Here is a 27941-nt window from a genome sequence, read left to right on the forward strand (position 1 = left end):
AGGGAAAGAAAAGGGCTTTAAATGGAAAATGATTGATCTGCTTTTTTTGGCATATAATCCAAAGGGTTGCCATCCTTTTCTACGCACTAAATCAAGAAACCATAAGAAATAGTGACATCCTTCAAGACCTCAGGGACAGCCAAAAGAGAATAAAGTCATGACATGAATAAGCTGCACCTCAGTGCTAGAATCCTGGGATGAAATAGTCATAATTATATCAGACTCACCCTGGAGATGCCTATGCATTTGGGTCTTGAGCAGTATTCAAACAGAATACCATATGAGTGGTGTCATATGGAGCTGCAAAATCTAGTATCCCTGGGCCTCACAGAAACAGGAATTTAGGATTTTATTCATTTTCTTTAGAATGTTCTACTATAATATAAATATTAACCAGATCTAGTAATTTTTTTGTTGTTGCTTGACAGATACCATAAAAATGTATGGTATTTTGGCAACTGCTGAGCTCTGAGACAAACTGATGACAAACTTGCATACGAGAGAGTCATTTGGAAATTCTAATAGAGTCAAATTATCTCTCTTTAAGGCACTAATCTGCAATTTTTTAAATGAAATATTTTGAGATGTCCTATTAATGAGACCAGCAGAGTAAGTGTCTAAAAATTCCTACAGATTTCAATATATTGAAATTTAATTTTGAGGGAGCCCATTTCATGGTCTGTTTGTATCACAGGAACAATCTAACAAGATGGAAAGTGAACAGAATTGCTATGTTACATCTTGCTTTGTACCCTAAAATGTGACATATAAAGCTAAAGGACCTTTAAGAATTTGTAATTAATGTTAAATTCTGGCATTGAGAAGAGGACATCTGTGTTTAATCAGAATTTTGGAGTTTTTTTGTTTTGTTTTTTGTGTGTATGGTGCACAAGGAAAAAGCAGATCTTTGAACTTGTAAAAATGTTGATGTTATTACAGCAATAAATAGACAACAGGGTATGAGTTACTGCTCATTAATGCAGGCTTCTTGATTAAAGTCAATTTGATTCTACCATTATGACTTATCACATGCCTGAGGCACACATTAAAGAATCCAAATCACACATTGCTAGACTTGTTTTATTGTTTAATTATTTATAACTATTGCTTGATGTAACAAAGCACTCAATAAAATTTAATAGAAATTCACTATTTTCATGATATAAAGTTTTCCTTCTTAAATTTAATCTGGGTAGCTACCTACTCTCTGCCACTCACCAAATTATAATCTCACAAATAAACTACACCAGATAAGAAAAATGATGATACAACTTTTCATATGTATACACTCACTCAGAGTCTCAAAGCAATTTACAAACATTGATTATGTTTCAGTGCATGCCCCTGGGTTATATAGTTGCTAATTTTTTTCATCTGTCAAATAGGATGTATGGAACTTGTTTAGACAACATTTTTTATTCCCAATTTTACCCTTGGCTACTTAGAGTCTGTAATCCTGTGGAGTTAAAAGGAGTTAAGAAGACCATGTTTACTAAGAGAGCGAAAATGTCTGGATACAATTATAAAACTAGGATAGAGTGAATTTTTGAAAAACATGAAAAAATATAAAATGCTCTAATTCCAAGTCCTAGGGTAATCCTTTTCAAAATATAATGCTTTTAAAAAGTCTAACTTTACACTTGCTATTTTTTCTTTCTTCTTCTCCCTTACTCCAATCCTCTATTAACTCAGTCTTTTAGACCCTTAGCAAAATATTATTCCAGAGTGAAATTTTCTCTCACTTCTGTCCCCTTAAGCAGATTAATGATTGTTTTTTTCCTACACCAACTATACCTATATAACTTAGTTTATAGCACTTACCTTAATGTACTGCATCTATGTTATATCAATGCATGTCCAGTCAGGAAAACAGAAATAGAGAGCGACTTAAATAAGGAATTGGAATTGGAAGAGCAAAAGGGAGAAAAGGATTTCTCTAGAGATGGGAACATTGCCACAGTTCCTACTGTAGTCCATAAACCTGCCCTGGCTGCTGGATTGAAGGAATCCTCACTGTCATTTCTACTACTACAGTTTGAGTCACTGTTGTTGATGCTACAGGGAGCATCACTGAGCAGGAGCTGTCCCTGCTGATGTTTGAATCACCAATGACACTGGAGTCACGAATGATGCTGGAGCCTTTGGTTACCTGAAATCTCTTCCTGCTGCTGCTGCAGGAACCAGAAGCAGAGAACATATATTCTTTCTTTTTCCAAACTACTAAAATCCTGCCAGTGCCTCTTATTGGCATATCTCAACAAGAGCACAATTAGCCAAAGGGACTTAGCATTGTAGTTTTCATGCTTTCACCTCAGCAATAGAATGGTGAATATAGAACAAGTCCAAGTCTAAGAGCCAACAGACAAATCACGGACATTTGTTTGCATTTGGACACAGGATGATTCTTGCTGATTCTTGCTAATACAATATAAGAGGGCAAGTCAAGAGAAGAACTATAACAATAATTTAGCAAGAGATTTTTGTGACTTGAAAGTAGTGGAGATGGTGATGCCAACAGTATCAGCCATGAGTGAAATTGCAGCTTGCTCTCCATCTCCTATTGCTGAGGGTCCTTCAGCTCTACCATCTCCAACCTCCTCTCCCTCCTCCAGTCAGTAACTCTTTTTGACTGTTCACTCAGTGCCAGTCCCTGTATGCCAGCTGTTGTATTGTACTGTACTGTACTACTGTACTTTTTAAGGTACTGCACTGTAAGATTAAAATTGCTTACTTTTTGTGTTTGTTTTTTATGTATTATTTGTGTGAAAAGTATTATAAACCTATTACAGTACAGTACCATATAGCCAATTGTGTTAGTTGAGTACCTAGACTAACTTTGTTGGACTTATGAACAAATTGGATTTATGAACGTGCTCTCGGAATGGAGCCTGTTTGTTTGTAGGGGACTTAATGTATCTGTAGCTGAAGAAAGTTTAGGGAGTATATCTTTTCTTTCTAATTATTATTACCTATTGTAACCAGGACCCAAGACAGAGAATAATGGTGCATTTTACTTAAGGCAGTGTAGGTGACTAGGAAATGGAGATACTAGAACCAGGGCAACATATTGCTTTTAAAACATAAAAAGAGAAACTTCCCACTTAATTAAATCATGGGAAGTTTATTTGTTTTATGAGCATCTTGAATGATTACAAAGCACACACCAGCTTTTCTGTTTAAACATGGCTTATTCTGCCTGCGATTGGTATTGCAGAAACTCAGGTTGGTATCTTGTACTGACAGAATGTCAAGCAAGTTTGACAGCCAACTGCTATTTCCAAGGGAACTTCTTCACCTACCTCCTAGAGCAGGATTATAAAAAGTGTGACTTAAAGCCTATAGTGAGTATAGTCACTTCTACTCTCTGATGTAGGTATCTAGTGTGAGAATTGCACCTCATCATTGCAACCTCCCACATAGAGTGACTTAGGTGGGAGGAAGGAAGGATTGATGAATTTTTCAAAGCCTTTGACAGATTCTCAGACCTACCAAAAAGGAAATCTGGATATATGACTTTTATTTTTGCAGAGTACATTATAGAATCTTCGGATATGCAAAGGTAGGTAGAATAATGGATGGAAAGCAGAATTATTCTGCAGATTTGTAGTGAAAATTGCATTATGAGGATGGACAGTGAGAATATGACCAATTAAATGGCCAATGAGAAATTCTGTACTGTGGGATGATTAAAGAACTTCTTTTAATAGCTATTGCTAATATTTTAAGCAATACACTTTTCTGTGATGTAAACCCTTCCAATCACACAAAACCTTCAGTAAACTTTGCTACTCATAAGTGTTTTACTTAAGAGTATTTTTGGAAAATTAAAGAAAAAAGGGCTGAGTGTTCCATCTGAGTTGGTACAAAACAGACAGAAGAGAATGGCTGCTGGAGGTGATAGGTGAGTGAAATAATCATCAGAGAGAGTGGAAAATCAGACCATGAAAACTAAGCCCTTGGTAATTTACAGAAATGTTGCTGGCCAGGACAACAATATTGATTAAAGTACAAAGAACAGGGTGATAAGAGTTGACATCTGGATAGAGACAATAATCCTATGGTGTGTGTGTGTGTGTGTGTGTGTGTGTGTGTGTGTGTGTGTGTGTGTGGTTTATATGTGTTGACTATGTTTGGGGGTTTAGAGTTGGGAATAAGATAAAGTGATCCTTCCCCAGCATAATATGGACTGTCATAATTGTGTGATGTCTGACCTGGGAGTTAGGATAACAGGTTTTAAGTCTCAGTTAGTTAATTAAGTGAATGAGTTATTCTTTTAAATCTTTCCCTGCAGGGGGTATATGTTTCCTCAATTGAATAATCATGAAATTGGAGCTTGTTAAGTGATATGTAAGAATTTATGTAAGTCAAATCTTATGACTTACAATTTAAGCTATTTTGATACAAGTGCTTCCCCTGAGAAAATATATAACATAGTTAAATCAATAATTTTCATTTTAGTTATGAAAGTATTTTTTTTAAATTCTGAGGCATTACCTAAACATAAAAGTTACTATGGCTTTACTGGTTAATCATCTGCTCCCATCTCACAGAATCCTTCCTTTGAATAATGTTGGGAAGGAAAATACAACAGAACAAAATAGTTGGTTATCTTAGTCCATTTGGTCTGTGATAAGAAAAATACCATAGACTGGATGGCTTAAACAACAAATATTTATTTCTCACATTCTGGAGGCTAGGAAGTCCATCAAAGTGCCAGCACATGCAGTGTCTGGTAAGAATGGCTTTATGGCTCGTAAATGGCCATCTTCTTGCTGTATCCTCACATGGAGGAAGGGGCAGGGAGCTCTCTAGGGTCTCTAGGGTATTAATCACATTAATGAAGGCTCCACCCTCATGACCTAATAACCTCCCAGAGGCCCCATCTCCTAATACCACTACACTGGAAGTTGAGTTTCAACAAGTGAATTTTGGAGAGACACAAACCTTCAGCCTATAGCAATTTCTGACACCCTAGCTGGATACAAGTCTAACTGCCAGAGCTCATATGGCAGAAGTGTGATTATTTTGAGACTCTTTCAATTAGTGTCAAGAAGCTTGGCCGAGGACCCAAAAGACCCATTCTGACTACTAACTTAGTCATTAGCAAACTCTGAGACCTTAAGCAAGTTTTTCTTAAACTGTCTAAGGCTTGGTTATCTGATCCATAGAAGAAGTTAAAAAATATCTGCACTGCTGACTCACAAGTTTATAGTGACTTTAAAAGTTAGAATGTGAACTTGAAAGAACTTTGTAAACTAGAGAGTACTACATAAATGTAAGAAATTATTACAATATTTCTGTGTTAATCAATGACTTATTTCCCTCTAACTATTGCTTACTCTATTGATTGGTGATATAGAAATACTGCTAAATATGAAGATGGCTTAGCACAAGATGGGTATATCTGTTTGTAAATGAGATTTATAACATTCATTGATTTCATAATACTAATAAATACATCCCTTGACAGTTGTGGTTTTCCTCGTGGCTTCTTTATATGGCTTGACTGACTCTTTTATGAAATTTATGTCTGTGTGAGCAAGCTCCTGGTGCCACAATCATAGTTCCCATAAATCCCCAGTGTATTCATTGTGACTGTAGCCACAACTCTTGCATCCTTATGAGACAACAGAGAGATGCCTTAGATGCCATGTTTCCTGTGGTTGGTGAAGATTTCAGAGTTTGGCTGTGTTGCAGGGAAGGCAGAGTTTTTGGGGAAAACATGAATGCACTAAATTAAAGTCAATCCCAGTGCACATGCTGATAAAAGCCAAATGGTCCTTCATGATGATTCATTCCTTGCACAGTTGGAACCTGAAAAAGTCAGAGGGCTGTCTGCTGCTTCCTCTCCTTCCCTATGACATAGAATCCTGGATGCCAAATTAAAGAATAAAAGTCACTCAGCTTTTGCTGTAAGAACAAGGTTTGGATCCAACAGCAAGCATTACACCAGGAAAACCATTTCAATGTGTGGTGATATACAGGGTAAATCAATTAAATTCTCAAACTTGGGTCTATGCTTCGGAAAAAAACACAAGTAGGCCCTTTGCCTTTTATGCCTGACAGGATAACACAGGGAGTAACTGTAACATCATATTCCTTCAAAAATAACTCTTAATTATTTAGGGAATACATTCCAAAGTCTTTGACAGTGTGGGCTCAGCCAACCTTTCCAGTTTAATTTTAAGCCAGTCACTTCATATAACCTGTAAATTGGCAATGTCTAATTACTTCATACTTTATAAAACCTATCATTCAATTTTTTGCCTCCATTCCTTTTTCCACATGCTATTCCATCTACCTGAAATATGTTTCCTTCTTTTCTTCCTTGAAAATTCTTATTCATGTTTTAATATTCAGATTAAATATTTATTAAGCAGCTTTTCTACACACACACATACACATACACACAAACCCCCCAAATTCAGGGGTTTCCAATGACAAGCATTTGTTCTCATGTTCACAGGTCTATAGTTCAAGTGATCCAGACTGGACTTAGTTTAGCATCTCTGCTTCAGGATGTCTGCCAGCTGGACTTGGTTCTGGACTGCCAACTTGCTCTGAAACCCCAGCTGAAGTGATAGCATCTCTCCAGGGTATATTCTTCTGGAGTGCAATGGCAAGCTCAAATCTGCGGGCAAGTTTTACACTTCTGCTAGTCTTATGCCCACTAACGTTCCCTTGCCTGAAGTAAATAACGTGGCCAATTTCAACTTTAAGGAGTAGTGAGTACACTCCACCCATCATGAGGTATTCAAAGTGTAGATATACTATTTTATCATTGTTAAGTCTGATTGGATACAATTATTCAATTTAGCATAAATGTGAAGCTCTTCTTAGGCAGACTCAGAAATCTCCTCTTCAGTGTTCTCTAAACACATTTTATAACTGATTACACTGAATTGTTCTTACTTAATGACATTTGTTTTTTCCAAATATGTGGGAAAATGTAAAGAGTTTTTGGATTTTTTTTTAGCATATAACACTGTATTTTGTTACAATAGAAGATCAATAAATGTTTGTTAGAATAGATTAATGAATGATCTGTATCACAAGCTGTCATCTGAATCCTCTCTATAGAATCTGTTTCAAACAGATTTCATGCTTTCTAGGAAATACAGGAGAAACCAAATGTGAAAATTTCATATTATACTAGTTTTTATTAAGACATCTCTGACCTCACAAGAAACAATTAAGTCCATCCACAGAGTCTAGGATCATTTCAAATGTGACTATGTGACATCATTTTTCAAACTCACACTTTAGTATTTTAACTGAGCCATAAGTTATTTTATTGCTTTAGTCCACTACGTATGTGGTTCTGGCAGTCAGTGTAATAGTTTGCAAGATTAATATTTACCCATAAACTTCACGTCTGAGCTCATAAAATATAATATTCACTGGTTGGTTTTAAGCCAATGAGAAATGCTAGCATGAAATGAAAATCTTTCTATGGCAATTTAAAGCAAATTAACAGTGACAGTGATGCCATTTTGGTTGGCAAAACATTTTTTCATCCTTTTTGTCAATGGCTTTCTAAAATTTTTAAGTTTAAACTGATTCTGAGTCTTTTATAGGGGGAAGGAGGTGAATAAATACATTTTTCATCCTTATGTTTTCAACTTCAGTGGAAGTATAAAAGAAATACTTGTATTCAAAAGCCCAACTTTTACAAAACTACGAATGAAAAATGACAGATAGTATATTATATCTATATTAAAGCTAGAACTATTTACCTTCAGTAAAGCAAGGAAACCAATTTACAATGGAAACCTGCTCCTAATCCCTTTCGAGGAAGAATCTTGGAATAAAAGATTCTAATTCATGGTTTTCTAATAAGATTAGAAGAAACAAAAAATCTAAACAGCTGCCATATTAATTAATCTAATTTGGGGAATTACTGTTAAATATAGGTTTTGTGAAAGAACATGTCTGATATAATTTTAAAGTACCAAGTGATCCTAATTCAGGTTTTTCTTAAAAGAACAGGGGTTTACTTTCTGAATAAAATATTTTTATTTTCCCCCTATACTCCCCTCTTTAACTTTACTCACTCTTCCCCATGTATCCTGTAACCCATATATACTGCATTCTCACCCATCCAAATCAAAACTATACCAAGTTATTTGCTGGTCTAGAAACATGTCCATGCTTTTACAAATGAGGTGGATTTTTTGTTTGTTTTTGCTTTGCCTGAAAACCTATTCCCCACTGCTGCACTAATGCCTCCAACAACAATTCCAACTTCTCTGAGTAGATTAAGGCACTCTGCTTTCTGCTCCCATTGGCTTTTATCTGTTGTACTTTCAGCACAGCACTTATGGCAATTATGGGACCCCATCTGCATGCCTGTCACCCTTATGCCTTGCCCAATGCCTATCATATACAAGCACTGAATAAAATTTTTGAATAAATAAAGATTAGAAAGACAAAATATGTTATTCCTAAGATGAATTTTATACTCTTTTAGGGTTGCAGTGGCCTAAAAAGAAAAGCCTGGGGCTTCCCTGGTGGCGCAGTGGTTGAAAGTCTGCATGCCAATGCAGGGGACACGGGTTCGTGCCCCTGTCCGGGAGAATCCCACATGACGCGGAGCGGCTGGGCCCGTGAGCCATGGCAGCTGAGCCTGCGCGTCCGGAGCCTGTGCTCCACAATGGGAGAGGCCACAACAGTGAGAGGCCCGCGTACCAAAAAAAAAAAAACTTCTCTGAGTAGATTAAGGCACTCTGCTTTCTGCTCCCATTGGCTTTTATCTGTTGTACTTTCAGCACAGCACTTATGGCAATTATGGGACCCCATCTGCATGCCTGTCACCCTTATGCCTTGCCCAATGCCTATCATATACAAGCACTGAATAAAATTTTTGAATAAATAAAGATTAGAAAGACAAAATATGTTATTCCTAAGATGAATTTTATACTCTTTTAGGGTTGCAGTGGCCTAAAAAGAAAAGCCTGGGGCTTCCCTGGTGGCGCAGTGGTTGAAAGTCTGCATGCCAATGCAGGGGACACGGGTTCGTGCCCCTGTCCGGGAGAATCCCACATGACGCGGAGCGGCTGGGCCCGTGAGCCATGGCAGCTGAGCCTGCGCGTCCGGAGCCTGTGCTCCACAATGGGAGAGGCCACAACAGTGAGAGGCCCGCGTACCAAAAAAAAAAAAAGAAAAAAAAAGAAAAGCCTGTGATGTCAGCCAACTGTCTCCTAATTCTCTCCCAATCTTCTTCAGAATGGTGAATTTTCTCTTCCTATTTACCAACTTTAAAAATAAGATCTGTGTGGAAGCCTTTGCTTGTCTTAGTTAAGCATGGTGAGAGTCTCAGTAATTAGTACTTGTAAAACACTGCAAGGTTCTCAGATGAATTAAAGTGTGAAATCTTATTACAAGCAGTATACTGCTGGAGTAACAAACTGGCATAGCAAATTATGCTATTCCACAAGTATTGATTCGCTTGCCTCCTGTAATCTTTACTCACAAGATTAGCTCTCCTCCCTGCACTTGGTTGGCTGGTGTGGCTGTAGGAACGTTTCTTCTTCCAAATGATATTTTATTTGGCAGCCTCAGATGTTCATGTCTGTAGGAAAAGCTTTCTGCACAAACACAAAGAAATTATTGTGCCCTGCAGAGACAAAATAGTTTAAAATGATACAGAATCTCTCTAATTACTGTCAGTGAGTACTTGTGGGTTCACAAAAGCAATAGCTATTTTAGGCTACCTCCTCATCTCCAGAGTGAGGGGGTCTAGTAATTTTTGCTTCCAGTAAGCAATTTGCCATATTAAAACTACACACCATCCAAACACTCTGTAAGACAGCAACAGAAAAATTAGCTCTGAACTGAGCGTTGCTATTAGATTGGGCTGGGAGGTAGGTGGATACAGGAATGTGGAGCAAATCAGCTTGACTTTGCACACCAACCAACACAAATGCTGAAGCTTTAGCTATATAAAGATTTAATTTGTATCTCATGCTGTGGAAGTAAAAAGATATCTCTAAAACTCAGCAATAATTACTAAATTAATTTAGTAATTACTCTCAAGCACATCAAGCTTGTAATGATTAATAGTCATAAAGACTTGTCTTTCCCTTTGCACAAGTAACCACCTATGTCAACAAATTTGGTAACAGCTATATTATCAAAGAGTGAAGTTTCTTGGATTTCATCTGCTTTTTTTTGACTCCCAGTAGTCATAATTAATATAATAAAAACCCCATTATAAAATCATTAGTGTAAATGTGAATAAGGTCTTGCATTGTTAATGCCCCCACCAGGTCCTTAATCACTTGAAGTGTCATGCTGCATTAACTACAACATCGATTACATAATGATAAAAACATGCAATGCAAAAACTATGAAAGTGGTATTTTCACATTGTTATCTAGAGCAGGAGGGCTTCAAAAATTAATTTCTTTTTGGAGCTCTGAACATTTTAGAGGCTAAAGACCTCATTTACAAGCAAAAGTCTTGGGTCCCCAAAAGACCTTTGACCTTTTCTCATTTTCCTAGCTGTATCCCTCAGACCTTATCCATTCCTTCTTTCCTTTTTAGAAGTTTTTCTCACTGAGTGATAAATGTTTGGAGGGAAATTTCTACAGCATTTAATGATTCTAAAGTAGCTTAATCTTGAAGATATATTCCAAATGCCTTACTTTTTAATATTCTTTAATTGAGGGAGTAGACGAAGGTGTGTTTTCAGACATGACCGTGACTGAAGAAGTTGCAAAAATGTGATGGCAATTGTTCTTCTAGAGTGAGGGCTTTGCTGATAATAAAGAAGAAACACATATGCTGCACTAAAAGAAATGACTTATAATTATAAAACATATTAGAATTTACCCAGCACTGCCTCTACATTATCTTATTCAACCACCAGTTAGGTAAATCAAAACACTGAACATTTAAGTGTTTAACTAGCTTTTCTTAAATTCATTGAAAAGTCATTCACTTTGTTAGGGAAATTCCAATGATTCTGGTCCATAGACATGCAATTAGTTGTATCTGGTGGAATGCAATTTTACTTTACTTCTTTTTGTAAATTGCCAATTTACTCCTATTTGTAAATTCATTTCAGCATTCCTCATATGCCTATAATGTGTGATATTTTCAATTCTCCTTTGAACCTATTCTAACATCTGACTGGTTCCATCATTAATTAATGAGTTAAATAAAATGCTTGATACTATTATTTTATGTTTGTATGAGAGTGATGATTATATCTTTAAAAAGTAATCCTTTAACATCATATTCAGACTGGAGAGCACAATTATGAAATTCAAAGGAAGATTTAAATCCTTAACTTATACTCTCCCCTGGTCCCGTATTCTTTTGTTTTTCACCAGTGTTGCTGTAGAAAGCCAGCAGTGAATTTCATCCCCCATCACCCAACTTTGTATTTCCATGTCTATAAAACTCTCTAGATAACAGATAACCTAAAGAAATGCTTAGAATATCATGGTGGGGCTGCTGTCAGGAATGTAGAGATTTGCTGTCAGGGATTTAATGATTCTACCTCACCAAAAAGCCCATCACTTGCCTTCCTACATCTTTAGTAATCAGAGTTGTGTTTGTGCTTTGTCAGGGCTCAATGACTTCGACAGCAGTGATAACAGAATGCCAGAAGGTAGATTCAAATGACATTCTGCTTGGCACTTCTTTTTATTTCCTTGGTTTCATAGAATTTAAGTCTATCATTTGACCTGGTATTATCTTAAATTCTTGTAGCTCTCCTGTGGAAAGCACAAAGGCAAGAGAGAGAATAGAAAAAAAAATTGCTTTCTTCAAAAATGGGAAGAAGCCATTTTCAGGGGATTTTCAAGGGAAAGCAAAAATGATAGAATTGGAGCCCTCATCTTCCTTTCAGGAGATATTACTGGATTAGACTTTTGTACATAGATGTGTCCATCCTTTGCAGGCCTTTATAATGAATGGACAACCATTGCATGGCTTAGGTAAATTGTTTCTTATATAAACATAAAGCTTCACTGAGACATTTGTATACTATAGGTCCTATACTAGGAACAAAGGAGCACATCTCAATCTAGCAGATAAGAACCATGTCAGAGACATCATTCCAGGCATCCTTTTCACAAAGATGAGATTTCCTCAGACTGGAAATCAGAACTGAAAGTGCTGGATGAGTAAGAGAGATCTCTTACCCAGTTTTTTGCTTTTTGACTGAGAAGGTGTCAGGATGTTTAAGTTGTGTCATCCTATAGGTGAGTTACTACCCAACTTATAACATCAAAAACTAGACAAAAGAGTAACACTCTTTCCTGGAAACCAGCTAGCTAATACAAAAGAATCCTATAATTTGTAAACCAAGTAGTTTAGAGCCCTTGGAGTCATTGAGTTTAACTTTTGCTATCCCTTGGTGTTTAGATGTCTCTTAGAAACCTCCAGTCTGTATTAGCTGTAATAAGAAGAATCAAGACAAGAGATCTGGTTCCGGTTCAATCAAAATATTAAAGGGACTGAAGTAAACCCTGGGGCCAATATACAATGGCAGCAATTGAAACAGAAAAAAATCTCATGGGAAAGGGAAAGTCAGGATGATAGAGTGAATATCTATTTGACAACCATTTCTTCCTACAAAACTTTTCTCCTATTTGTTAGAATGTTGAATTCATTGAGTTAAGGAGGTCCTTCTTAACTATAGCATCTCTATCAGAACAAAATAGGGGGGACGGATGGACAGAGAAATGTATAGTAAGTTTTTATGATAAAATTTTTTTTAAAGAGAGAATGAAAATATTTTAAGTACATTTCATCAATCTTGAGCATTTTCCCTTTGCAACATACATGCAATTCATGTAGGCATGAAACAGAACAAATAAATTGGCCATGGTGCTGTTCCTGGTCAGGAAATGTTAATGCTACAACACAGGAGATTCCATGGGGGCTCTGGACTGTTGGGTGAACAAATGTCTACAAAGACGTAATTACCTTTTTTAAGAGCATTTTACTCTTAAGGAAGAAAGGAAGGAAGGGCAGAATGAAGGGCAGAGGAAAGGAATGGAAGAGAGAAAATATTACTTAGAAGAGAAAGTTGCTATATAAAGTGGAAGTTACTTCAAGTTTTTTTAGTTATTCAGCTGTAAGATTCTACAATGAAGAACAGTTTGCCCAGTAATCTGTGAAAACAAAAGAATATACCTGAGGGGCAGAGTTCACTGTGGGTGTTAAAACATTTTGCAAATGAAGCATTTCATTAAGTCCTCAAAAAGCAGTTAGAAAGATACCCCAATTTTTCAGCACCAAAAGCAAGATGAAGGAAATGCAAAAGTATGGAATGTGGTGACCCAGAAATTTCCAGCTTTTAAATATCTTCTACAAGTTATTTATTTCCCATACTTTTCAAATGTTGTATTTACTCTAAGCTAAAAGACTTGAACAAAACATTCCTATATCATATATCAAATATTTTTATAGTTTGGGAGAAGTCACAAATAAAGGCAATATTTTAAGAGGTACGGTACCATGAAAATTCTTAGAAGGATGCATGACCCTCAACACCCACTGTCTTTGGTTTGAGGTGATTATATGCTTATCTGTGTGCCCTACTACATTATGAATGCTTTGAGAAAACAGACCAAATTTTATTCTAGCACCTTTTGATAAATTGGTGACAATATTGTTAACAGTATTGTGCATGAAAATTTCTTAGCAAGTTTTTATTAGAATAAAAAATATATAACATATTTTGCATCAACTTTATTGTAGTATAAATATATACAATATACCCATTCTAAGTGTACAGTTTGATGGGTTCAACAAATGGATATACCCCATAACTACTTCAACAATCACAGTGTAGAACATTTCCTTTACAGCAGAAAGTTTTCTTATGACCGTTCTCAGTCAATCACCTCACTCGCATCTTGTTAAATTTCTATCACCTTAGAAGTGATTTGACTTTCCAGAGTTGCTTATAAGTAGAAACATGCAGTTCATACTCCTTTGTGTCTAACTCCTTGTGTCTAGCATAATGTTTTTAATAGTCAGCTCTGTTATTGTTATTTTTTATCAATAATTTGTTTCCTTGTATTTCTCAGAAGTACCCCTTTGTATAAATATACCACAATTTGCTTACTCATTCATCTGTAATAGAAATTTGGCTTGTTTTAGTTTTTATTTAGTGCAAATAATGTTCTTATAAACATTCAAGTACAAGTCTTTTATATGGAACTATGCTTCATTCTGTTGGTACCTGTTTAAGAATGGAATGGCAGCATAGTGCTTGTATGTTTAACTTTTTACTAACCTGCCAAAGTATTTTGAAAAGAAGTTGTAGTGCTTTGCTTTATATATATTTGGATCTCTGTTATTGGGTACATGCACCCAGGATTGTTATCATGATGAACTGACCCTCTATCATGAAATGTTCTTTATTCCTGTTGTTGTCTTAAATATTATTCACAACCTAAAAGTTGAGAGTTATGTTTTATTCGATGGGAATTTTTAGGACTTCAAGCCTGGGAGACAGCATCTCAAGTAACCCTGAGAGAACTGCTCCAAGGCAGCAAGTGGTGGGGGGTAAGCCAGGTTATATAGACGTTTTGTAACAAAGGGCAGGCAGTTGGGAACATTAAAAGATTACTGTTAATTAAAGAAAACCACATATCTCAAGTTAAGGAATTTAGTGCTTTTCTATATTTGGGGAGATGCAAGAGTCTGGGCTCACTGAAATCATTCCTTTGATATGCACCTCAGCTAACTGGGGCCAGTATCCTGTGGTTTCACATCCTGAGTTTCCTCAGGTCTCACCGTAGGGAGTGGTTGCTGTCTGATAGCGGCTAGATGGCAGGTATTATTTCCTTCCTGAGCTCCCTCAAGGCTCACCAGCTCACGGTGGAGGGTTGCAAGCACGCTGATGATTGTGACATTCTTTGTTTACTTATATGGCAGGAAATATTCCATTTCTCAGATCCTCCTCTTGGTCTGGAATTCGACCAATATTTGGGAGACATTTCCTGACCAATTTTTGTTTTTTGTTCCATGGCACCAGGAGGCTTATCCCAGATCAAGCGGAAATTCTTGTTGATATGCCATTCTGGGTGCTAATTTTGGATAAGGCCCTGTTGATAATTAAAGTTTCTCTGGGTCCTCTGTCTTACTAGCCTAATATGATCCAGGAAATGTTTTCCCCTGTTGTCTCTTCCCTTACCTAGAATCACACTATTACAGTTATTCTATAAGAATCATAAATGTGATCTATTTTTCAAGATGTTTAGCCATCATCAGTTTTGTTGGCGACCTGGTTACTCACTGGGTACTGCAAGAGACAACAATCTTATAAAATAGGATATAAGTAATGTAGCTAGTAACATTGACAAAGTCATAGTGTAGCAGGGAGACACAAATCATAAACAGTTTGGAAACAAAGAACAAATTAAAACAATGATTAGTATAACAGTTGTAATCCAGTTGCAATAAACCATCAAGTCCACAGGAGAGCCAGCCAGAGAAACCAAATTCTGACAGGATCAGGTAGAGGGAAAAGATAAATGTCTCATCTTTGTTTACAAAGACATACTTTATCAACTTGTTGTGGGTTGTAGCATAAGAGAAAATGTTTTTCTGAAAAACAAAGATTAAAATTAGTATATTTTCCAAAGTCATAAAGTTATAAATTATATTCATCAGTTCATTCAGTCCCATGTAATTAATTCCTGTTGATCTGGATGAAGTGATCAGGTTTTCAATTAGAGTTTTGTCATTCGTTGCCCAGTTCAGTGGTATTATCTAAAGGTCATCAGAAACTTATATTTGTTTTTTATGAGTCTTCTTGAAGATCTTCATTTTGTAAAAGCATCAGGACAAAACTTAAAATAACATGGTTAAAGATGTGAGTACAGCACAATTAGCAGGAAATTTGGAGATTTCTGTGACATACAACATCTTAAGATAATAACTAGAATTTTGACTGATGCCATTATATCAAAACATCAGATGTTAAGGGTTCCACAAAAATTTTGGAATATCTATATTAATAACATTTATCCTTACACTATAAGCTAAGGTTCATCTCCAATCACTTGACAATGTTTCTGAAATAATTAAACATACCAAATATACTTAGTTGGTTTAATATTGATCTCATTTGAATATTTATGCTCCTTTGAAGCATCCCAGAGTCAGCTGGAGGCTAAAAGAGCTTTAGTTAGATTTTGATATTTGGGAGGTTTGTTAAAAATATCAATAAGGTTTTAAAACAAAACAGGATCATAGGTCACTGTGAAACAGTACTTACTCATTTTTAAAAAGTTACAAAATTATTAAAAGAAAACAACAAATTTGGATCACTTAAGGGCACAGAAACTCACACAATCTTACCCACTAAACAATGTCATCAGGAAATAAAGTCCTACGTGTTTTCTGACATCATAATTATAACTTTCAGGATAGAGGTAGGAACACAGGGCCACTAGATATATTATAAGAAGATGTTCACTACACAAATTAGACCCAATACAAATATGGTAAAAACTGGAGAAAAGAGAGAATGTCAGAGATGTTCATTAACCAAGAAAGTATAAAATTAATGGTGTGGATGTACATGTCGGAGCTTGCAGGAAGATCCAAATTGTAGACTGGAACATAATGATAATTAGAAACAAAACTATCTAACATGTCAATAGTTCCATATTTTAAAATACACTTCAGGGGGACATCCCTGGACAGAAACCATTTTAAACAACACTGTCATCAGACAAGGCCACTGGGTGTGACAGAGTAAGGCACAAGCAAGAGCACCCTGTGATCATGTCACCACACAGGATCAAAAGAGAATTATGTAATCCCCAAAATGATGAAATATTCTCCTAGTCTAGCTAACAAAACTGACTTATTTCCTTACAAGTTAATTTTAGCTCTACGCTCTTCTTTTTGCCATCCAAATAAACCAACCAGTTCTAAGACATACTTTCTTTGCCCTCAATAAAATGTAATTTCATTCCTCATAGCTTCTTTACTGAAAACACACATTCTACTTTCCTACTGTACACTGAAATGTTTCCGTATTATTCCTATTAGTTTTAATTACATGTTTAAATTAGAACCCTCAACTCTTAAAAACCTAAGTTTCTAGTGAGAACTAAGAAGTAAGCAATTATGAATTGTCTTTTACATTAACATTCTGTAGATTGGCAAACATAAATACCAGTGATAATTTCTAAAAACATTTGTTTTCTTATAGAGAACATCTCAGGGTGGCACCAAATATTTTCATTAATAGTCTTAAATACCTTTAGTTTTTTTAATTTAGTAATGTTGCGGTCCGGGAGCCACATGCCTGGAGTCGAGTTCCCCGGTAAATGCGACCCGTGTCCCAACCAAGGACACCCAAGAATCACCAACACCAAGTAGAAAGATTAGCAAAGGATTTATACAAGTACAAGTATAGAAGCTTACCCAAACTGTCCAGACAGGGTCCCACTCGGAGAGAAGTGAGTGAGACCCCGACTAACAGTCGGGCGAGGCCTTTATACCCTTCACAGGACAGGAAGTTCCCAAGGCGGGAGGGAGCTGTTTAATTTTGAATCAGCCAATCAGGAACCCGGTTCTTCCTGCCCCAAGCAAGCAAGCAAAGCAACTTTCTTACAGAAGTCAAAATGTGCTGTTAGCCCTGAAGCTGTTCTTCCGTTTCTCTCGTCACAGTAATTGATGTCTCAGTATCTTAATTTTTGGGAAATCATCTAGCTATTCAATAAACTTCCATCACTTAAATTAATACAACTCTAGAACTTTGAGTTACCAAATATCTGTAAAGATCATTTTAAGTAGACATTTCTAAAATATAATTGTTTTTAAAGAGTTTACCCAAAAGTTCTTATCTCATTTACATTTGAAGTCTCATCATATCAAGTTATTTTCCTTGCAACAGATATAATAAGGTCTTATTTGACTTCTATTAAACCTAGGTACAATACAGTATTATACTTAATGATGATGACTGTAATGACATGTTTATATTAACTAGATCAACAAACTTTAATACCAGGTATCAAGATAATATTGAATATTTCCCAGTTCATGTGAACCTGAAAGTCAATTTGGTCAGTTTTTTTTTAATATTTAGTTTTTAAGCACTTCCTTTTAAATTGAATAGAGGTCTTTATAAATTCAATTTTGATAATACTTTTCAAAGTTAAAGATATCTCGTCATATAATGTGTACACAGACATAAAAACAGGCAAAATGAGATCTCATTGCTTTACTTAAAACTTAGTTATGAATCAGGTATTACAATATAAACTTACTAGTTTACAAAGAATAGTTGGAATACATTAAAGTTACTTGCTCATGTGACTAAGGCTTTATTATTTGTAAAGTTTGGCTAAGGGAGCATTTCCAGTGGCTTGAATTTTAAAACTGCCACTTTTTTTCCCCCTTGATTTCAGGTCTTGCCTGATTGAGCTAGTTAGGCTCAGTCTCAGGTCCTTGTGGCCTGTATTTACATTTCTGGTTTGTAGAAATTTGCAAGAGAAAGACAGTTGCTTTTAGTTCCCTAAAGAACAGGTCTGTCACCTAAAAGCTACTAAAATATTTTATCAGTGACAAGATTTCTTACTAAACTAAACTTTATTTTCTAAGTTCTATGTTCTAGAACTTAGAGTTTAATTTATTATGCCTTCAAAGGTTTGTGTAAGACTTCAGCAAAGACCATTTTTCTGAATTCACAAGTGAAGCCCAGATCAAAATCATTATTTTTATTTTTTATTAGCCCTTGGATGTTTATTCCCAGTTTTTACTTATTTGTATGGCTCAGGTAACCCTATTGGTTTCTTTTAGTATGCTTAATATTTCCTGAGGGGCAATCTATATGCCTTACCTTATAATACCACGCAGGGGAAGCATTCCCCAGTGAAACTTGCCTATCCCACAATATAATTAAACAAAAGAGACGTAACTGCCTTATATAAAGCCCATTTAAATATACAGATTTTATATACGTTCACCTCAATTTCCTCAACTTTATACCCTTAAGTTTAGTTTTCGTTAGGATTCAATCAACAACCTTTGATCTTACAGGAGGAGTTCTAGAAGTATTTTTTTTTGTTTTTTGTTTTTTGTTTTTTCCTGTTCCCTGTCCATTTTATCTATTTTTATATAAAAGGCCCTGGGGTCCCCAGAGGGGACTTCAGCTGAGGATCTCAGGCCCTTTGGCCTAACTGTTGCCCCAAATAATTGCCGGTCATGTACGGATCTCAGTGTAAGTTTTTTTTTTTTTCTGGTCCCTTAAAAGTATATTTTAAAACTGGGGTAAATAGAATGGACTTGTTTGGCTTTTAATGTTGGGGACCAGTAGGGGGTCCCTTTTGACCAATGTAACCTTAGGTAGTGTAGTAATATCAAAACCTTCTGTTTTAATCACATAAATGTCCATTTTATTTATCCCATTTTAAATAACCATTATTCATTTGAGATAATTCCTTTTAAAATTTCTACCTTGCTGGAAATAGCATCTAGAGTTTCCTTACAGGATTTTTCCTGTTAACCACAAATGAAGCTTCCCAAAACAGTTTTTATTGTTTTAAACTAAAGAAGTTCTTAGGTTAACCATTAGATATATCTATTATTGTTTTCACTTTTAGTTTGCTTTTTGTCTTATAGGTACCAATAAAACAGCTGTTTATAATGAGAATGCTTTAGATTCGCCAATTTGTTAGTTTCTCCAATTTAAAATGATCTATCATTTGGCCATTAATAAAATATATATTAATAGTGATTCAAACCAGTAAGACACAAGAGAGTTTCCCATAAGAGAGTGGAGATGTCGCGTAAGTAAAATCCAGAGAGTTTACTCTCAAAAATAGTATGTCAGGTCAAGTTTTCAAAACACATACACACACATTCACACATAACATCCTACGATGATCAGGTAGAACATTTATATCTCAAAGACACAGAAAAGTACAAGCTCCCCCTAGAAAGACTTTATTTAAAGTCAGAATTCTGAAAGGATTTTTTTTACCAAGCCGGCCTTTTAACCTTAATTTAACTTGACTGTGTATGCAATAAAAGAGCCCTCATCTTTAGGGCAAAATTTAATTTCACAATACTTGTGAGTTTTGTACGTACATTAACCTGGGTGGGGTATTAATTGGAAGCTAGTAATCTGTCGTTTCTTTTTATTTTATTTTGAAACCTTTATTTTCAGTTCTGAAGTTGCTTTGTCAAAATAAAATTGCTAGTGATGATTGTGTGGTGGGCTAGAGTGCTGCTTGAGAGCTTAACTCTAGGTTTGGCCCCAGAGTCCTTTCAGCTCCCTCTTACGCGTCTGGGGTTCTCCCAGTGGCGGTGGCGTGTAAGACTACCACGGGTGCTCAGAGCTCAGAACGGCCAGTTCTTTTTCACATCCCCAGTTGGTTGAGTAGGTTGTTAATTAAATGAGTGGGTTTCCCTATAGGGTCAGCTGAACGGCATGAGATTTCGCCTCCACCACTCCTGCACGTTTCTCAGTCACCTAAGAAAGCCATTGCTGGCCAAGAGGAGAGTCCCTTCTTCGGAGCTCAGAAGCTCTCATAAGATTTCAGTTTTTATTTCTACAAACTGTATTAATTCAAGGAAAAATGACAGTGTGGTCTTCCCCCTAATAACTCAGTCCCACTTTAGTGTTTAACTGAGCAGTCTTCCCAGTCTCTAGACTGAGGATAACCACTCAGTATCCAAACTGAGTCTTCTCACTGTGTTTTACGGAGGATAACCCACTTGAGCAAAATCTGCCCAGTCCTTCGATTGAGGATAACACAGGTACTTCTTTTTGAAATAAACTATTCCCCCGCTGAATAAAACTTAAGATCATCAAACCAATTACGGGAGATCGTAGAACCAGGAGAAACTCACCCAAATTCATCTGGACTCCCTGAGGAGGTGGCTGGGCACAAGAGGCCTTTGCTGGCATCAAGGCTCCAGATCCTTGTAGAGTTCAGGCGAAAGAGAGGAATCTGTTCTGGTCCCTTCATTGTCACAGTAACTGTGGACTTAAAAATTATTCACAACCTAAAAGCTGAGAGTTATGTTTTATTCGATGGGAATTTTTAGGACTTCAAACCCAGGAAACAGGGCTTCCCTGGTGGCGCAGTGGTTGAGAGTCCGCCTGCCGATGCAGGGGACACGGGTTCGTGCCCCGGTCCGTGAAGATCCCACATGCCGCAGAGCGGCTGGGCCCGTGAGCCATGGCTGCTGAGCCTGCGCGTCCGGAGCCTGCGCTCCGCAACGGGAGAGGCCACAACAGTGAGAGGCCCGCGTACTGCAAAAAAAAAAAAAAAAAAAAAAACCCAGGAGACAGCATCTCAAGTAACCCTGAGACAACTGCTCCAAGAAGGCAAGGGGTGGGGAGCCAGGTTATACAGACATTTTGTAACAAAGGGCAGGCAGTCAGGAACATCAAAAGATTATCGTTAATTAAAGAAAACCAGATATCCCAAGTTAAGGAATTTAGCGCTTTTCTATGTATGGGAAGATGGAAGAGTCTGGGCTCACCGAAATCATTCCTTTGATATGCACCTCAGCTATCAGGGGCCAGTATCCTGTATTTTCACATCCTGAGTTTCCTCAGGGCTCACCATGGGGAGTGGCTGCAGTCTGATGGCTGCTAGATGGCAGGTATTCTTCCTGAGTTCCCTCAGGGCTCACCAGCTCACCTTGAGGGGCTGCAAGCACCGCTGATGATGGCAGGAAATATTCCATTTCTCGCTGGTAATAATTCACTTTAAATTCTTTCAATTAATTGATCTACTTTCCTGCAGTCTACTATTAATTTCACTAAATGGAATTTTAATTTCATTTATTTGATTCTTTTTTATATTTTACTTCTCTTCTTATTGAGTTTATGTGCTCCTTAGATCTTTAGGCACACTGAACCTATTTACAATAGTTGATTTTAAGTAATATCTAAATGCTATCATCTCTTTAATTTTGAGTTTTGTTTCTATTGGCTGATTTTTTTCCCAGATGATGCTATATTTTCCTATTTCTTGACACATCTAGAAATTTTTATTGGATTCTAGACTTTATGAATATTGCACTGCTTTGTGTCTGGATTTTGTTGTCTTCCTCTTAAATATGGTATGCTTTGTTTTGACAGATAGTTAAATTACTTGCAGATTACCTTGATTTATTCAAGGCTCATTTTAAGCTTTATCAGAGGAAGTCTACACTAGTTTTTATTCTAGAGATAAGTTAGCTCTACTACTACGGCATGACTAGTCTGGGTATCACTTGAATATTCCAGGTGTTGAAAGAGAATGCGTCCTTCTGGCTGCTCAGAGCTAAATTGTCTTCATGTCCTGTGTAAGCTTTGGAAATTGTTCAGGTTATAATCCGCCAGTTGGACTTTGCCCAGATTCAAGGAATTTCATGTTATGCATATGCATATGTGGTTTTATTTTTTTTCCTTTCTTTTTTTTTTTGGAACATCTTTATTGGAGTATAATTGCTTTACATTGTTGTGTTAGTTGCTGCTGTATAATAAAGTGAATCAGCTATATGTATACATATATCCCCATATCCCCTCCTCTTGCATCTTCCTCCCACCCTCCCTATCCCACCCCTCTAGGTGGTCACAAAACACCAAGGTGATCTCCCTGTGCTCTGTAGCTGCTTCCCACTAGCTAGTTTACATTTGGTAGTGTATATATGTCCATGCCACTCTCTCACTTGCATATGAAGTTTTCAACAAAAATTCAAAGAAACCCCTGTGGAGATTTTTGGAGCTTTAAAAAAAAATTATAATCTTAAATTTAGTGTTATATTTTTCCTTGTGTGGCTCCCCGCTCTCCAGAATCCTGCCCAGCAAATTCCCGCTGCCTCGCCATATAATCTTGTGACTGCTTGGACCCTACTCTTCACGCTGTAGTCTGGAATGTGCCTCCGGGTAGAAAGCCAGAGCAATGGGCTTACTTTTTCACTTGTTTCCCATATGTGAATGATCACAGTCGTAAACTACCTGTTGTCTAATCTCTGTTTTATATTTTTTCCAGCTCTTTGTTTACAGTGGGATGATAACTTTTCTTCTTCTTATTCCATCATGAATGGGATACATTTTGTGAATAATAATAAGAAAATATGAGGATGATTTGAACATATTGATGATAAAGATTATAATTTGGTGGTGGTCCTAGTATTTTAACTTTCCTATTCCAAATATGGCTGGAAATGATATAAAAATAGACAGTTAGAAGACGGAAGCATATTTGTCTGTTTTTTATTCAGCAGAATTTTAGTTTACATAGTTTTCTAGATTAAGAGTAGGGTTAGTAGAGGGGATGGGGGCAATAATACCTTAATTTTTGCATATTAGATACAATTAAGGCACCAGGAAAGAGGGGTAAGAGCAGCTTTTGGTATCAGATAGAACTGACTTAGACCCCAGCTTAGGTGTTTATTAGCCATGAAATTTCATTCAATTTGTCTAACTCTCAGTTTAATTGTATATAATATTGATACAAAAATACTTTTCATTATATAGTTGTTATAAGGTTTACTTGAGAATTTATAGAAATGACCTCCAAGAGTTCTTGGAAATGTTGTAAAAATGCTACTTTCCTTCTATTGGCCTGACTGATGAGATATATTAAAGTTGTATTAAACTTTGCAGAGACAATTTCTTTTAAAGCAGGGGAAAATGAAATTTAAGAAAGAGAAACATGTTTCTATATAGTGTTTCAGAGAATCATGGACTGTCAGAGTTAAGTTCCTAGAAATAATCTCCAGAGATTTTATGCTTTTCTTTTTCCCAGTAAATTCCTTTTAAAAAACTAAACCTTACTTGGCACTTCTATAGGTTATTCTCCATTTGACTTCCCCCCGCCATCCTCTACCCTGCACTGCCCCCAGAGGGCTGAACCCTGTGGGATGTAACACTCAGTTTCCTTGCTCTCTGCTTCTGCTTGTATTTGGACAATGAGAGGAACCACCAAGCACCTGGAGGACAAGGAGGAGAAGGAGAGACCAGCGTGTTTTCTGTGTTTCTGCTCTGGCTCCCTTGCTGCTTTGACCTTGCATTTCCTCAGTGCTGGTGTACCTCTACAGCAACCTCTTGGTAGTTCCTTCTGCACTGCTTCAGCTCTTTTAACCCCGTAAAAATAAAGTTGTTTCTTCCTTTTGTGTCTTTAGGCCTAGAAGTGGCAAAGATTCCTTCTTGCTGTTGCTTATCCCTGAGTGCTCATTTTAGTCCTTCAATCTTGCCCATGCCTCTCTCAAAAGTACCTTCATGAAATTCTCTTCCCTATAACCATTTTGAGTAGAATTTCAATACCAGTTACACCATGACTATACTCATTTCCTATGGCCATTTAAACAGATTACCACAAACTGGGTATTTTAAGCAACAGAAATGTATTCTCTTACAGTTCTGGAGTCCAGAAGTCTGAAATCCAGGTGTTGACAGGACCATGCTTTATCTGAAGGCTCTAGGGGACAATATTCCCTTGTGTCTTCATGCTTCTGATGGTTCCAGGAGTTCTTTGGCTTGTAGTTACCTTTATCCAGTCTCTGCCTTTGTCCTCACATGGCATTTTCCTCAGTCTTCTGTCTCTTTAAGGGAACTGGCTACTGGATTTTGAGTCTACCAGAATAATCCAGGAAGATCTCATCTCAAGATCTTTAACTATATAGCCACTGTTCAACCCACTACACTCACTCATACAAGCTACTAATACTTAAAGCAGAAAATAGCTAACCTGCTCTAATTGAAAGAAGGGTAACTGGACCATACCCTTCCCCACACCTATGTTATATATAAGGAAACAGAAGCCCAGTGATCAGAAGTTATTTACCTAGTATCACAAACCTAGTTAGTAGGACTTCTAGACAGTGGCTTTCTTCATGAAGCCTTCACATTCCTGGTATTTGGGTAGCTGAGAGGCTAATCATGTGGTCAGTATCATTTACTATGCTAGTAAGAAAATCAGGCATTTGTGGCAAGGTTAATTCTTGCCTTCCTGGTATTTTCTGTTTAGCAGGGGAGGATATTATGATTAATACCTCTTAATCTAATTTTTTTTTTTAAAGCTATGACTAAAGAAATATGGGAAATTATCTTGAGCTGAATTACTATCAAATAAAGACAGATAAACACATTACTTTTTCCCCTCAGAGTTCTGTAAATTAAAATAAATTGAAGTTAAGAATATCAAAGCAACTTCTAAATGTGTTTTGTCAACAGACATCAGGGCTTCCAAAGTTATATGAAAGAAGTACCCTCTCCTTGTTTGACTGAGTGATTGTTAACATATGGTGTTTGCTATTTCCAGTGGGATTTCCAAAACTTAAAATCAGAGAAAGCAGCAGTTTTTAAGACTGTCAAGCTGGCTCAGGTATGAAAAAGAATTGTTTCCACATCTGGAATAATGTATCTGAAATAGGGAGGTAGAAAATTCTTAGTCTCCCCTTAGTTTGCCTCCCAGCAGTGTCACTTGTTTATCTATCCCAGAATGTTTGAATCAACTTTCTGGATCATGGTCTAGTAATCTAGGCAAAAACAAATATGCTTGTTTACCCGAAGGAATTGTCAAATAGCTTGGACTGCACTCCTAGGACTTCATAGGCTTCTCATTATGTTTCAAAGTCTGCCAAGCTAGCGTCTCTTGATCTTCAGTGCCCTGTTTTTTTGTTTTGTTTTGTTTGTGTGTGTGTGTGTGTGTGTGTGTGTGTGTGTGCTTTGGCTCAATAACACGTTCTATCAGACAGTGTAGATGAAAACGCCTTAGTTAAAATATTCAGGAGAGAAGAGAGAATTAAGCTTACAATAGCATTTTCCAAGCAGACTAGAAAACGCTAAGAACAAAATTTTGTTGTGTTTTTGCTCCTGGTAATTTTATTTGGAGTTTATAGGGAAAAAAACAACACTTAATTGAATCTGCAGGCCATTGTTTTATTTAAGCACTTCACCTTAATCCATTCATTTCACAAACGATTATTGAGAGTCTGTCATATATAAAATCACGTTCTAGGCTCTGGGTTTCCTGTGGTAATCTAAAGAGACCTAGCTTTTGCTGTCATGGAAATTACTTTCTAGAAGTAATAAAAAGAAAATAAGGCATAAATAATTAAGCAAGAGAGAAGAAATGAACAGGTAATGTTATAAAACAAAACAGGTTAGCAGGTTAATTGTGCCTGGATGGCATGAGTCAGGAATATACTAGGTGGTTTCTTAAAAAGAGGGATTTGAAGTCTTTTAGGTCAGGCTCCCAATGCAACATGCTGTTTCTGTTTCACCTGGTATAACCTGATGACCCAAATCCTAGTCTTCCCTCAATGACAGAAGGAAGAAATCAATTGCTTGGGGATCCAATAGAATGTTGAAACAAAAGATTGCATAGCACACATTATATTCTATGAATTGTGAGATTGGTTTTCTCTTTATTCTATATTTTATCCTTTTCTTTCTCACTTGGTTTTAGGAGTAGAGGAGGCAGAATTAAAGTTTTGCTTATTTCACCCATAGGTTGTGAGTGTATTTTTTTCCTCTGAGCAGATAGTCTTTAAAGTGCTTGCTACATGCTTACTTACCTCTTCTCCTAGGCAGATTTTTTAAATTGCAATTTAAATATAAAAACTTGTTCTTTAATAGGACTAATAACCCCATGTATCCTAAGAAGGATCACCTAAACAATTAGAACAACTGAGCTGATGCAACCAGCCCAGTCCTATAAATGTGCATCTCCACATTGATAAATGCTCTCTATTTAATTAAAATATATTGATTATGGCACATTTATCTTTATCAGAATGAACATGCATGGTCTTCTGAGGAATTATTGTTTATTGGTTTGAGAAACTAATAGGCAGCTTTAAAAGAATGTGTAGGCTTTCATATTTATTTTCTGTCTTCTAAGTAGTTACATATTGCTTAGTTAAAATATGTTGTTTTGCCTGCTTAAAGCTTCCCTTAAAAGATATGTAGGTTGTAATAAACATTAATTAGTTCGTGTGACCATTCAGCAAACTGCTTGGGAAGACTCCAATGATTTGCTGTACAAATATCACCTCTTTAATGGAACGTCTGATGTGAAGTCATTACAGATTTATAAAGGATGTAAACTTAAACCAAAGTTATTAAGTCTCTTGTGATCAATTCACCTAATGTCATGGAGAAAACAATTTAAGGAGATGCTGTCTTAAATTAATACACATACTGGAATTTGCAATTGTACTTGGGGGTATAGTTCCTTCATTAAATGGAAACTTGCTAACAAGAAGGAAAATATAATTCACTTTTAGAAATAATTCTGAATAAAAATGCACTACAAACATATTTTTTGAACACTTTAGTATTTAGCTTGAATTTTCAAATCTCAAATGAAACAACTGTCTAGTGCAATATCTAAGCTATATAGAGTAAATATTTTAGGGCATATTATACATGCATAGTGGAGCTGTAAAAAACTCAAACCCTAAACCATGACCAATTCTTAGTGTCTACTCCAAAGCACTATCTAAGAAACATCCCAATTTTAAAATGGACCTTCTTAAATAAGTATACATTGTAACTGTGATAAAGACTATGGAAAACAGCCTTGGGATGCTGTTAGAACAGATAAGAGGGGCCTCTGACACACCCTGGAGGGTCAAGGAAGATGTCTTTAGAAAGCTACACTTGATTTGAGAGATGAAGCATCTCAATATCCCAGCCAGGTAACTCTCCACCTTAGTCTTACGTAGAAGTTACTCTTTACCGACTACCTAAAACCCAGTTAGAATCCCTTTTCCCTTGCCGAAGGTGGGCCGTGCAGCTCAGGTCTGGCCCAAGTGAAAAGAACTGAAATCTGGGAAGATTTGCTTTCTCAATCAAAAGAGGAAAATGCAGTTGGAGAGGTCTCCTTCCTTCTAGTTTCCTACTTTTAATATGGCAGCAGGGCAGCTCTCTTGGTGTCCTGAAGCAACACGTAGGAGGTTATAGCCAAGGAAATCACAGAGATGTTGGCTAGAAGATTGTCAAG

This window comes from Lipotes vexillifer, unplaced genomic scaffold (assembly GCF_000442215.2).
Source record: "Lipotes vexillifer unplaced genomic scaffold, Lipotes_vexillifer_v1.1 scaffold331, whole genome shotgun sequence".
Taxonomy (NCBI): Eukaryota; Metazoa; Chordata; class Mammalia; order Artiodactyla; family Lipotidae; genus Lipotes; species Lipotes vexillifer.